The sequence below is a fragment of the Myripristis murdjan genome, chromosome 15 (assembly GCF_902150065.1).
Source record: "Myripristis murdjan chromosome 15, fMyrMur1.1, whole genome shotgun sequence".
In the NCBI taxonomy this organism is placed as follows: domain Eukaryota; kingdom Metazoa; phylum Chordata; class Actinopteri; order Holocentriformes; family Holocentridae; genus Myripristis; species Myripristis murdjan.
The window spans coordinates 28,708,817-28,720,418 of record NC_043994.1 but is presented as its reverse complement, the minus strand read 5'-3'; positions in this window follow the sequence as shown (position 1 = coordinate 28,720,418).

Below are 11,602 nucleotides of genomic sequence, written 5' to 3'. Positions count from 1 at the left end.
CTAATATTATCATGATAATAATTTATTTCTATTGAACTTTTTGAAAACACACAGTTACAAAGTGCTTTACATATAGGATAAAACACACACACATACAAGTACATAGCTTTCATACATTCATACATACATACATACACATCAATATGCAAGAAAAGGAGACAAACATGAAAGTACACATATAAGTAAACAAGCCTACAGGCAAAACAGGGAGTATTTATGAAAAAAAAAAAAAAAAAGCTAACCTATAGAAGTGAGTTTTCAGCAGCCGCTTGAAACAATCCACAGATTCAGCCGATGTGATGATGTTACTCTGAGCTTCGTTATGGTGCAGCAGCCCACCCATACAGTCCCGTTGTGACTGGGCCAGCACCAGATATCAAACTGGGTTGAAATCCTTCACAGTTGGGATCTGGAAGCGTGCAGGCTGGTGTAGTGGAAATAAACGCGGAGTGAATTTCATGGCACCGCACGGCGCGGACTTGCAGCGGAAAGATGATACTCGATAGTGAAACAGGGAACTGCAGCACTGAAGGGACAAATACACACATCGTGGTTCAATAAAGGTCACCAAATGCAAGGAGCAATCACTTTTCCACACAAGAGACCTGTGAAATAGGTGGAATGCTCTATGTGTGTGTGTTTTTTACTGATTTTTATAAACTGAGATGGTTGCATTCAGTTTCCTTGTGCACGTACAATGACAACAAAGATCTTCTATTCTATTGTTTGCCTCTGTTAAGTTAAAAACGATTTGCCCTGATTTGCTCTGTGCATCTTCACTCCAGAGAAGTGAAGAGCGAGCACCGCAGCGGGTGGCTGCTGGAAACTTCCACCGCTTTTCCGAAATTTGTGTGTCCCGAACACTGTGTTAAGGCAGAGCAGCCAAATGCACTTTCTAAGTAGAGCATCTGCAAGTGTGGGTGTGTGTGTGTGTGTGTGCGCGCATGCTGAGAACTACGGTGTGTCTCTTCCCTGCTGCACCTCGTTAACCTAATTAAACATCTTCCAACAGCCTTGCTACTCCAGCAACTCCAATCACACAAACACAAGGAAAGCACGCACACACACACACACACACACACACACACAACCACACACACACACACACAGCCTTTCTCCTGGAAATTACAGTGGATTTAAAGGATTTGCAACAATTCGCCCGTCATTTACCGGCTCTCGGGTCTCAACAACACTTTATTGTGTGTGTGCTTTTGTGTGTGTGTGTGTGTGTGTACAGGTGCACATTCAAATGCGCACGTACTCATTCCCTCACTTCATATCCAGGAAACTTACACTTGAAACCCTGTAAGACAGTACTGCAACTTTCCCATAACTTTCCACAGCACCTGCCTCCTGAGAAAAGCAGGGAGTATTATCATCCCGAACAGAGATTTGGTTTGTGCCCCAGCCTCCACTCCTCTCCCCTCTGGCCTGGGATTCTGGCCTGGCCGAGCCCGGTGACGGACCGCATCCTCTCAGACACGCCTGCCCATCCAGATACATGTCACGAATAACGGGGGGAGCGCTGGGAGCTTGTTTGATTTATGAGTGCGCAGGGCCTTCTGGAAAAGGAGGAGTGTGTGTCCTGATGGAGGGCCAGGAGCCCTAGGAGGTACTTCTTCCTGAGGAGGGACGGTGCCAAGCGGCATTCTTGGCCAGATGGGCCTGAACTCATCAGTTGGAGAGAGAGAGCGAGAGAGAGAGAGAGAGAGAGAGAGAGAGAGGAAGAGAGGGGGAGGTCTCTTTACACCTTGTTAATAACAGCTGGATAGCAAGTGCTGCCTTTCTCAATTTTTCTCACTTTTCGCTTTGCCTTTCTCACTCCATCACTCTTTTTTCCCTTGTGAACACACAGTCATGCAACTTTGTGCACAAATAAACACACATTAACACACACACACACACTCCCACCAACACACACACACACACACACACACACGCAATCTTGTGCATCTAAGTTTGACCACGCTGGTTTGAAACATCTGCTTTGGCCACATCAGACACATCGGACACTGAAATGCACACACACACACACACACACACACACACACACACACATACAGACACACACACATAAACATGCACAGTCCCCCTCCGGTCATCCTGACTTGTGTGTTTGTTGCTTTGTTGCTACGACAAACACCATAATCATCATTTTGGCGTGGGCCAGGTGCGTTTCATCAAGCTCCCAAATGGCTAATATGGACCCAATGTTATTATAATGCGTCCATTGTGTCCAGTGTGCTCGCTGTTTAACAACAACAGCGTGAGGCAGATAGACGGACGGCCTCACCGCCACAATGATGACCTTTAGAGAGAGGAAGCGGCTCGTTCTAATCCTCCGCCGGTGTGTGTGTGTATACGGTGCCTTCACACTCCGTCCCAGCGTGATGAGGAGACAAACGCCTGATTAGTGGACGCACTGCAAAAAAATATCCATCTGAACAAGTCATTTCGTCTCATCTTCAGCATGAAAATCTCATCTTTCTTGAGAAAAATCTGCCAGTGAGATGAAATAATCCCATTCGTCTCCGGTGCTTTTTCACTTGTGACTTGTGTCAGGTTTTTTTTTTTTTTTTTTTTTTTTTTCTTGCGGGAGAAAGTAGGAAATGTGTTGAAACCAGGCCGAATAAGCGAGATCAGCCCACGAGGATCAAGAAAATGACACTTGATTGAAGAAAATCGTGGAAACGGGTCGATTCGTGGTGGAATCAACCGGGATTATCTCAGATTATTGCCGATTTTTTTCACTGGTTGTAGGAAAAACAAGTTCTTAAGGTGGAACTAAATGACGAGATCAATTTTTTTTTTTTTTTTTTTTTTTTTTACAGTGTGTGTCTTAACATGTGTGTGTATATGTGCTAATAAACAACTGCACATTTATACAGTGCATATATACAGTATTTTGCTCTGTCTCTAAGGGAGTGTGTGTATAAATGTTTGCTTATCTTTTTCTCTACATTCTTATCTATATGTATCGTTTCTGTATCTCCTCCCTCTCTCTGTGCATGCATGTGTGTGTGTGTGTGCACAGCTAATTGCTGCCTACATCTCTCTCTCACACACACACACACACACACTCTTTTCTCTCTCATGCACTTGCTGCTGTAATGTGCCTGCCTGTATCAGAGTGTCATGTACGGAGACACGGCAGATCAGCGGGCACCGTGTGTGTGTGTGTGTGTGTGTGTGTGTGTGTGCGTGGGAGTGTGTGTGCATCAGTGCTGGGGTGTTGTGTGGACCTGTCGGCGCCCAGCCTATCGCTCCCCGTGGGCACATCAAGGGCGGCGTGGTGGCTGGGGGCCGGGGAGCCGCTGACATGACCGCCCAGTTCAAAGAGATGGAGCTGGAGATGCTGGCAGCGAGCAGGCAGCGGCGAACAGAGCGCCCTTTATGCTCGGCCCGGCGGAGCCTGGGAAAAGCTCCGGGGCACCCCACCAGCACCCACCCCCCTCCACCCCCATCACCCCACCCGCTCGCCTTGTGGTCACACACTGGGAGGCAAGTGGACTTACAGGTGCTGCAGAGGGGGGAGGGAGAGCTGCTCGGGCCGCGTTCACACGAGCATTTTGGGACGCATCAAAACAAAAACAGCCAACGTCCCGTGTGTGTTTTTAGTTGAGACTCCCAGGACGTGTTGACGAGTTACACGGTCTGACAGAGCGCCGGGCTTGAAAATATCCTGACCAGGTCTGTCAAAAAAAAAAAAAAAAAAAAAAAAGCTGAACTGTTGACAGAGTGCAGGTAAATGTCACCTCATCAGCCACTGAGATGCATCTGCAGACACACAATTTCAATTTCAATGCACGAGCATGAATTTTACCAGCGTCAAATATCAGATATGACTGCCATCTTGTAGTGCTATGTATGATATATATGTAGTGCTGAAGTGGGCTGTGTAGTGTTACGTCATGCTGCACAGTAAGCCATTGTGCTCTATAATGAACTGCACAGTGATATATATAGTGTTGTTTAACGCTGTGTAAGGCTATATAATTCTGTATAGTACTGTAAATTGCCATTGTCTGTGGTGTGTCATTGCATAGTGCTCTGTCCAGTAGCGGTTTTAGGCACGGGCGAAGCGGGCAGCCGCCCGGGGCGGCATATTTTCATGTCACGTGGGGGGCGGCATGAGCGCAAAAAAAAAAAAAAAAAAATCATCCTTGCTGCAAAGCAGTTTTCTATTACCGTATTCATCTGAATATAAGACAATATTTTTTCCATTGAAAATGCCCTGAAAAAACGCCCTTGTCTAATATGGGGGTCTAAGCAAATACACCTGTATTGTTGCACATGTAAACCAGTAGGTAGGCTCGCCTGATGCCGCAATTACCGGCGAATGGCCGCATTGCGCAGTCAATAATCAACCATGTTGTCTGTGTCATTGTCCGTTGTGCTGCTGCAGCCGTGTATGAACAAAAGTTGATTTATAATGAGAGGATGGCAGTATGTGTGCGCCGCTCACCTGTCAGATCCGGCAGACCTGACCGGGTGGGCGCGGCACCTGTAGGCATCAAGCCGGTGCCGCGGCCGGCCCGCCTGATGCTGACCGGTGGCTTTTTTTTTATGCAAACAAGATTTTGTCCATATAAAAAGTATTTTTCCAAAAAAGGTATTTGTGCAGGTGTTGGCGCCCCTGCTCTGGGAGGGGCGCGTGTAGCCGCCAGAGGGGCACCGGTAGCGGCCGTTATCGCTTGGAAGTTTTCGCTGCGCGCGCGCGCATGCGCGCGCGGCTAGAACAGAAGGGCGCAAGGCAGTAATTTCGCCCAGGGCGGCAACATGGGCAGAACCGCCACTGGCTCTGTCAGGCTTTATTTGTGGTTATTTCCCACAGAAAAAATAAAAATGTGATGCTTCTACCTGCGACTCGGGCTGTGAGGCGGCTTGCCTATTTTTTTCTGTGTGGATGGAGCTGAATGAACTCCATCCTCAGTGGATCCACTTTGCACTTCAAGCCCTGGATCCTCGTGCACATGTCCACTCTCCTCCTCCTGCTTCACGCTGTCTGCAAAAGGAAGTCGATGTGAAGCAGATCGCCACTTTCAGGCAGGGAGAGCTCTGATTTCTGCTGCTGTATAATGCTGTGTAGCTCTGTATGGTCAGGTATAGTGTTTTATAGTGCTATATATTCCTTTCTTTTTCCTTCACATGATTTAAAATTATTGGTAGATACAAACAAATTGTGCATACTAGCAGAATTATTTTCTGAAATATGCTGCCTGGAGAATGTCACTTTTCAAGCTCCTTGAGGGTTTTTCCTCACATTTTCCTGCTAATTTTTAATTTGTGAGAAAGGTTTTGTTTGAAAGGGCCCAGATGAAAAATCCTGATTTGTTTTGGCTGTCCGAAGCTGATATGATGAGTTGGTTTTTTAATGTGGAGATTTTTGTTCTGGCGAATTTTATGGAAGATGCCTGGCGTCGAAGACAGAGAACATCGTATCCACAACAGTGTTTGTCACATGGTCATCTTTGTTTCTGTCTTATCTAGTGTCTTGTAAGCCCATATGGGCTGGGCACCAGAAAGGTGCATGACACTCAAATAAATAAATCAAACTCAAAATCAAAAAATGTATCTTTTTTTAAATTTTTTTTAAAAAAGTTTTTTATGTGTAGATAAAGAAACCAAACCAAACCAAAACCATACCAATACAGGGTTGTAGTGTTTTATTGTTATTATTCTCTTCTTCTTCTTCTTCTTCTCTTCTTCTTCATCTTCTGCGTCTTGCTCTCATCTCTCTGGCACATCCGGCGGCACGGCGCCGCCTCATTTTCCGTTGGCTCCTCTGCCGGGCAGCAGCTCTCCGCTCTGGTATTATTCCACTCGGCTCTGAGCGCCGCCAGGCACCGTCCGTCTCTGCCCTATATACTCGCTGGCTATCGGCCCCGTGACTCCACGGCTGGTGTTTATAACGTGCCGTCCACGCACTCACATCTGGCCGCAGATGCTGTTATACTTGTTGCTCTGCCATCTTGCCCTGCCTCAAAGTTACAGCACCGCTCCTCCACCCACACAGCCCCTCCACCCCCACAAATTACCACCAGGATCTTTATTTTTCCTATTTTTTTTTTTTTTTACTCGAACGTATTATTTATGACACCTTCCACAGGGCTGACTATGATAACACTTGTTGCTGGAGCGGCCCTCGGTGTATATTGGCAGGGCCGGGCAGGTGTCACTCAGCGGCCCCTTGCTGTTTTATTAATAGTGTTTTATGTTTCGCCGCAGACGGGTATGAATGTGGCTATTCAGCGAAGGGTGAGAGGCAGGTTGTGAGAGCAAAGTGAAGGAAGCTGTGTGTATGTGCATATGTGTGTGTGTGTGTGTGTGTGTGTGTGTGTGAGTGTTTTTTTTAGTGGTGGCAAAGGTAGTGTGCTATTCTGTGCCAGTGTCTGATGTGAGCGATCCAGGGGGTGTCGGTGCTCACTTGTGTGTTTATGTGTGTGTGTGTGTGTGTGTGTGTGTGTGTGAAGGGAGGGGAAAGGCTGACATCACTCGTTCCAGTGCAGAGGGGGTTGTTATTGCTGCCATTCTGGGTCGGGGGAGTTGGAGCTAGAGCAAACATTTCTAGAGAACTTCACAGGAGCTCTGTCATTACTTACTGTATACACGCGCGCGCACGCACGCACACACACACACACACACACACACACACACACTGACAAAACTGGGATAAACACAGCCTGGCAGAGAGACATGCAATCACGCGCCTACAATCACACTAACTGGCATGTACACTCTCACACACACTTAAATACGCACAAAAGACCACCCCTCCACACACCCACACACCCACGCACACACACACACACACACACACACACACAAATAATTTTCAGTTTAATTACAGACCACAGAGATGACACTGTTGCATTATCGCTCGCTATGAACCCGCCAATTATGGCTCAACATCAGCTGTAAATCTGCTCATCTTAATAAGCTAAAGCTGGGCTGGGGTGGGTGGCAGCTCAGCGTGTGTGTGTGTGTGTGTCTGTGTGTGTGTGTGTGTGCGCATATATAGCACAAGTAGGCACTTGCTTGCACATGTTGCGCAGACACAGGACTTAAACACATTAGGCTGCATGCAAAGAGCACACTTTCAAGAGAAATTTATGAAGCCTGACAACGTGGTGCGGCCTCAGCAGTAACTTTCATTCAACGCAGTTTAAAGGTGCAATCTGGAATTTATTTGACCGTCCACATTCCTTGTAAACGTTTGCCTTGTAGATGGGAAATGAGCTTTTTAGAACTTTGTTAACCTGTCGTAACTCAATGCAAATATTGGACGTGCAAACAAACCGTTTGCAGCTTCAAAATATGTACTTTAACGCTCCGATTTAGCTCGTGCAAACTGTCGGTCCTTGTATGAAAAGCCCGGGCGGAAAATTTCAGTTTGAAGTTTGAATTGTAAAAAAATCACCGTGGAAATAAAGATGATATGATACATGATAATTTGACTTTTGAATTTAACCCTCCTGTTATGTTCAAATTTACAAACATCTTTTATGTTTGGGGCAGCAGTTTAAACCTCCACAAAATTATTATAATCAAAATTGTTACCAAAGTTCATGTGTCAGGTACCCTTTAAATAAAACATAGCTCCACCTCACCCCCACTTATACATCCAGTATTCCTATTACACGATTATGGAAAAATATGCAAATCACCATAAACTCTCACTGATTGACCTAAAATTGGAAAGAAATATTAATTTTTGGTGCTTTAATGGCTTTATATTATTTCTAAGTACAGATTTTTGTTATTTATAACCAATGCATTACAAAGTGTGTGGAGGACATTGAAAACATATCATCATGTGAATTTCATGTTTACCCGGTAGTGCCCATTACATTAGGAAAACTCATTAAATATGAGGAAAAAAATGATGTTAATTATTTATTTAGAGACGTTAAACACTGGAAGTGAAAGCAATGTATATGCGAGTCAAACTGCAGCTGATATGAAGGCTATGCTGATGTTTGGTGGATGTTGGATTGATAATGAGGGTGTAGAGACTAAACAATAAGGTGGAAAAAGGATTGAAAAAAGGTAGGTAGGTAGGTGGTTGATAACTTTGTCACACCTCTTTGGCGTCTGATACTGCCGCCAAAGGCCCCCTGTGGCATCACAACGCCGACACACGAGGCCCCGCCCCCGCAGACAACCCCGAGGGACCCCCCTTCCTGCAGCAAATTTTAACATACTAATCATTTCAAACATGCAACGAAATTTCACAGACTGCTTCGGAGCACTGGGTGCAGATTATGGAGTTAATTGTACTGAGGAGCCTAAACTTTAAACCGTCTGAGCTTTTTATCATCACAAACTGTAAAGTGTCTGCTGGAGCTGCCCGACCTAATCCGTGTTCGACTCCTCCTCCTTACACTGTTGCAGATTGATGGATTTTGTTATTGTAAAAAGCCCAGATTGAACAAGCCTTTCCTTTTAATACAAAATTATTATTATTTTTTTTATTTTAAATCGGTTTCTCAAACAGAGCAACAAATATCACGTCGATTGTGGATCCACGTTCATCTTAGCAGTGAGGACCACAGACTCTGTTTTCCTACAGGCTTACACCCTGAAGACAACTACAGCCCAGTGAAGACTTATGTAAGATTTTTGTTTTATTTTTATGCCAATATTGGCTCTGAAAATACAGACAATATCATGACATGCACATTGTGTAATTGTATTTTTTTTTTTTTTTTTTTTAATAATAAAAACAGTTTTATGTGTTGTTTTTTCCTCATAGTAATAGTTGTTGACAGGCGAGGGCGGGGCCCGTTTGGACAGCGGAGCCACCGGGGACACAGCCTCCTTTACGGCCTGTCAATACTGCAGAAGAAGAAAAACTCGTCTTACAGAGTTGCACACTGAGGCAAACGGGAACAAAATCCTGCAAATGATCAAAGAGTGTGTGTTATGAAGCTCCACCAGGCAAAGCACTGTGGGAGCTGTAGTTGACTTATCACCAGACATTTATTATGCGCACAGGCTGTACCTCTGACTTTCTTCAATGAACCTGAATCATTTCAACACAGTTCCCATTAATCTGCTCTGACGATTGAACCGGGAGAGTTTCATCCTCATCCAAATGCTGGAAACGCTCAAACGGGCCTTCACATAACTTTGCGATTGGGAAAATAAATGGGATTTTTACTTCCAGAAACAACTATGAACTCGGAAAGTCAGTCATTCAGGACAGGTTTCCATTCCAGACACTAGATGTATTTCTTTTCTCTTTCAAACTGTTGTTTTGTTTTGTATTGGAAGATACTGGATGTCCATTGCGCGTGTGAAAAATGACTTTCATATCGTTATGCGTGCAATTACACTCGTTCATTTCCTCGCCTCTCCTGCGCAGTGCGACCAGGTGTTGGTTATATCAGATGGAAACAGTTTCTGCCCCTTTCCATTTCAGTTTGAATGGGGAAAAATGGAGTTCACCCCCCCACCCCCCCTTTCTGTCTGTCTGGTTGGCTGTCATTCTCATTGTGTGTGTGTGTGTGTGTGTGTGTGTGTGTGTATACTTAATGCCCAGGGTAGAGATTAGTCATGGTATTACTGGGATGTCCCTAGCTGCATGTCCCCTCTCTCCTCCTGCACATTCCGCTGTCCCAAACACACACGTACACGCGCACGCACACACACACACATATGCACGGCCTTACATGACCCCCTCTCCACCCTTCCCTACTCAAACACACACTCACACACTCACACCCCCCCTCTGCTAAAGCCTCCCTCCCCACCGCTCCTCCTCCTCCCCCTGCGATGCTCCCTCGCCCTCCCTGCCCTTTGGACATCAGAGCAGGCCTCCCCAATCCCCCTTTAGCAGGCACCCAGACCTGTTAAACCAACAGGCGGCCAGGTCCTTTGTCCCACGGCCTGATCCGGAGTGTGTGTGTTGGTTTGGCCCGGCCGCTGGGCTAGCACGAGGTTTGGACAGCGTTTGATCCCCGCTAATCTTAGAAAAGCAGAAGTAGAGCCGAGTCCTGGAGCTCTGGGTCTGGCAGGCAGGGGGATTCCTCCGATACGCCCTCCTTCACCTGCACGCGATGTCACCCCAGCTACACACACACACACACACACTCACACACACATCATCATCATCATCATCATCAAACAGCGGTAAACCTCACAGTATGATTAGCAATGATCTCCTTTACTTAATTGGATCCTTCATGAAATTAGCCAGTGAAAACACATTATGCATTATTCATTCATTCATTCATTCATCCATTCATTCATTCATTCAGCCTGTATTTATACTTGTAAGTCATGCCCCCTTTTACAATGACATCAAGGTCCGTATTAAGTAAAATAAAATATCATCTAAATTAAAAGGACAAAATAGAATAGAAAGCATCACAGATAAATTCTCAATTAAAAACATTATTTAAATTAAAAGATTCAAAAGTTAAAATAAATAAAACAAATACACATAGAGATGGTAATAAAATGGTTAAAAAGAAGCTGCACGTTACTTCAGAGAGGCTGTTAATCAAGTTTCTATACTAAGAGATATGATGGGGTGTGTACAGACACACACACACACACATGTTTTTCTTTGCTTGAGAGGACACTAAGCTTATCCTGTTTCTAATGATAATAACAAACCTAAACCGACTGGAATGCAACTCTCCATGCAAATTAGCTTTTGTTCGGACTGCAGGCAAATCTGATTTGTTTTGTCAGATCTGATCTTCAGGACTGACCGTCCACGCTGCTGTGTTCACACACCGTAATGCTAAGCTATCTGCATGGGCTCCTTCGACAGTAATGTAGGTGTGTGCACATACGGTACGTGATGGCATGTCTTTCAAATGCACAAGCAAAACAAAAAGCTTCATAAACAATGTAAACATGCGCCATAATTTGCCTTCACCATGTATTTTCCAAGTCTCAGTGCACCATTCCTGTGTTGCACCAGACATCAACATGCAGACTGATATATGCAACCGTGTTTTGCACTGCAGTTATGGCCTCACTCTCCGTTTTGTTTTTGGATTTTGGCAGACTGGACGTGACCACCATCGTGAGTCATGTTGCGAGTGACGTTCAGGACGGTTTGAAAAGCGTTTCAAGTGGCCAGAGTGGTCAGACTGAGACGCATCTGTACAAATCTGATTTGAATCATATTTCAAGCCGCATACTGGCTTAAATCCGATTTGGTCGCATGTTTTGTTTTGTTTTGTTTTTTTGCACAAATCAGATTTGGGCTGGTAGTTTGATAGTTATTTTAGGAGTCGCCTCGGATAACCAGCCAATGAAAATCAAAAATGGAGTTTATGGCGGCAGCTGGACTGTAAAAGATGAGTTTGGTGGCAGAGCAACAGGTAAAGTTTCAGTTTCAACCTGCAGCTAACTGCATGAGCACTGCTGTCTGTCAGGCCTGCCCAAAGACAGAAATTCATTTTCACTCAAAATCTGCCATAAGTGGTGCTGTCAGTGGAGACTTTTAGCGTCACATGACCAGATTGGTGTTTCAGAGACTTTCTAACCCCAGGAAGAAAACACTCCCAAGGGAAAATCTGTGTGTAATGTGGATACACTGCAAAAACACAAAATCAACCAAGATTATTTCAAGTCAAAATGT